The sequence below is a fragment of the Micromys minutus genome, assembly GCF_963924665.1.
Source record: "Micromys minutus genome assembly, chromosome: 4".
In the NCBI taxonomy this organism is placed as follows: Eukaryota; Metazoa; Chordata; class Mammalia; order Rodentia; family Muridae; genus Micromys; species Micromys minutus.
Window position 1 is genome coordinate 89,791,860 of NC_137973.1, and position 3,733 is coordinate 89,795,592.

Below are 3,733 nucleotides of genomic sequence, written 5' to 3' on the forward strand. Positions count from 1 at the left end.
CAAGAAAACAAAACGGCAGCCAACAGATTGGGAAAAGATCTTTACCAACCCCACATCTGATAGAGATCTAATATACAAAAAACTCTAGAGAATCAAACAATCTTATTTAAAAATGGGGTACAGAGCTAAACAAAAAATTCTCAACTGAGGAATATTGAATGGCTGAGAAGCATCTAAGGAAGTGCTGAACATCATTAGCCATCAGGGAAATGCAAGTCAAAACAACCCTGATATTCCACCTCACACCAGTTAGAATGGCTAAGATCAAAAACTTAGATGATAACAGATCCTGGGGAGGATGCTGAGAAAGAGGAACACTCCTCCACTGTTGCTTGGGTTGTAAACTGGTACACCACACTGAAATCTGTCTGGTGGTTCCTCAGAAGATTGGACATAGTCCTAACTGACTACCCAGTTATCCCACTTCTGGGCATATACCTCAGAGATGCTCCAGCATACAATAAGAACACATGTACCACAATGTTCATAGCAGCCCTATTTATAATAGCCAGAAGCTGTAAAGAACCCAGATGTCCTTCAGTAGATGAATGAATACAAAAATTGTGGTATATTTACACAATGGAGTACTACTCATCTATTAGAAACAATGACTTTATGAAATTCCCAGGAAAATAAATGCATCTAGAGAATATCATCCTGAGTGAGGTAAACTAGTCACAAAATAACAGACATAATATCCACTCACTGATAATTTAGCCCCCGAAAGCTCTGAATACATCAGAAATAACTCGCAGGCCATATGAATCTCAAGAATAACAAGGGCTAAATAGTGAAAGCCTCAGTCCTTCTTAGGAGAAAAAATAAGTGTATAGCACCCTGTCAGAGTGTAGTACACCTAGACCTTAAATCATTAGTAATCCAAGAGCTAGGAATATAGACTCGTGGCATTTTTTGTTATCCAAAAATCATTATGCTCAATCTGTGCACCCCAAGAAAACTCCAACTGTTTCCATGTTACATTCAGTTCTACATGTACTTTATGCTTATGGTAAGTAGTGGGATTTCAAGGCATATTATCAAACCCCTAAAAGAAGTATCAAAATGCTTTTAAAAATTTCTACATGTATCTCTCTTCTTTAAATAAATTTGTAAGAAAAAAATAGAAAAAGAAAGAATAAAGAATTAAAGCCAAACTTCTGAGGAAAAAGTAGAGGTAGGTTAAACGTATTTTCAAAATATAATGTATGAAATACTCTTTTAAAACCATAGAAATACTTAGGTTTTATCAGATCAAATTATGTCTGATTATTTTATACAGTTTTGATTCTAGAAGCAATTCCCACCATCATTCCTAAGTATCCTCATCTATAAAATGTGAAGAAGAATATCTTGTATATCTGTTACCTTGGGATTAAAACATTACCTCTAGGAGGGAAAAGGCTCATAAAACTCAGAAGTTATACCATATGTCGTAGCCTGGGAGAAAAGAAACTTTGCAGACTGTCCATAGTTCCTCCCAAACAACACAAAAAGGAGTAAATAACTGCTGGGGAAATAGCTTACCAGCCAAATTGCAGAGAGAAAGAAATTCTCACATTTCCCACTTCTTAAATGCTGTACAAAAACTTAGGGCTTCAGCTTTAGTGAGTGGTCACTCATGTGTCTGAGTTTTTTTATGATTCAATGCTTCTTTGAGTCATTTCTGCTCCTGTAGGTAACTCCTCATTATATTCCTTTTACTAACATAAATAAAAATAAATAGCAAAAACAAGCAAACAAAAAAACTTTACTGGTTCACCAAATTGGACTTTTGTGCTTTGGGCTATCATGGGTTTCTTTTCTGTAAATGAGTGCTTCTCTCCAGGGAAAACTTTTATATAACAGAACATTTCATAAATAAGTATAGTTTTTATAAAAGACAGTGGAAAGTGGGGTGGGCTGAAGATGTGGCTCAACATTTAAGAGCATTGGTTGTTTTTCCCAATGAACCAGTTTTGTATCTTAGTACTGATATGGGTCTCACAACTAACTATCTGCAACTTCATCTCCAGGATATCTGAAGCCCTCTTTGTTTGGCCTTTGATAACACTGAATGCACAGAGTGCACAGGCACTCATTTAATCAAAACACATGAAGTAAAACCAAAGAGGGGAGGAAAAGAGTGACAATGGGTTTGTGTCAGTGTATTATTAAAGTAACAAATACAGGAATTAATGTAGAGTGACCAAGCCTCTCAGTCAGTAGGCAGGTTCTCCAATGCATGAGGGAGGAGGATAAAAAAGAAAAAAAGACAATTAGACAACATTGTAGCACGGCCCCAGCCAGTTCTGAGGCTGAGATAGGTTTATTTTTTCCTAGTCTGCTTTTATACCATTTTAATTACATGCAAGTAATAAGGTCAGTTCTAGGTTAAAGGAACAAGCAAAACAATAAACATAAATAATCAAGGAATAAGCAAGGTAATAAACAAAGTCCCCCATCACTGTTTCTAAGGGCTTATAGATACCTGAGCCTACTTCCCTATTCTAGACCAAAGTCTTCTATTGGCTGAAGCCTACTTCTTTGTTCTAGTCTAAAATCAGATTCCTGTCTGAGCTTATTTCCCTGTCCTGGCCCAAAGTGAAATTCCTGCCTGAAGTAGCTTTATTTGCTTGTCTTGGCCCAATGTCAAATTCTTGCCAAGTGGCCCCAAAAGCTCTCCACAGTAGAGCCTTTAATCCAGGACCAATTAGTTTCCCATTGTTTTTCAGCCAGTAGTAACACACACACACACACACACACACACACACAGAGAGAGAGAGAGAGAGAGAGAGAGAGAGAGTAAAATTAATTAGCTGTGAGTCAAATTAACCCAAGAAGTTAAAAGTCCCTAGGTTGAAAAAGAAAAAAAAAGAAAAAAAAAACTGATGAAAGAAATTAGGGATCTCATAGCAAGTGGAGAGACACCCATGCTTATAAATGGAAAGAATTGGCATTGTCAATATCTATACTATTCAGAACTATTTACAGATTCAATACAGTTCCCATCGAAGTACAATGACATTTTTTAGAGAAAAGGCAAGTAAAACATTTATATGAAACCATAAAGTACTTAAGAACAGCAATCCTGAAGTGAAGAAAAAATCTAGTCATCAAATATTAGGATTCAAAACACATACTCAAACTACAATAATCAAAACAATATGGTGCTGGCATAATAAAACAGACACTGTGACCAAAGGAACAGAGTAAAAATTTCAGAAGATCACATGCTTACAGCAATGGGTGCTTTATTTTGTTGCCTATCTTTTTCAGGAGATCTCTATTTTGTCCTTGTCTATTCTAAAACTCATGAACTCATGACCCTCCATTCAGTTTACTGAGTATCCAACTCTATTCAGCACAGCAGATTGACTTGTGTCAAAGGCCCCAAGAACACTGAATAAATATAATTTCTTCAATAAGGTGTACTGAGAAAACAATACACAAAAGCAGAAAAATGAAACTAGATATTTCTTCTTGATGTATACAAAACCAAAATGAATGAATTAAGAACTTAAATATAATAATGAATGAATAATAACTTAAAATACTGGTGTGTAAAAAAAAAAAAAAAAAAAAAAAAAAAAAAAAAAAAAAGAACCTGAAGAGTAGGCAAAGATTTTTAGATAAGAACCAAGTGTAACAACAACAAAAGCGAGACTGGATGCGGATCTTCCAGATTGGAGTCTTGTTCCCACCACCCACTCTAGGCATTTTACAACTACCTGTAACTTAGTTCTAGGAGAGATAA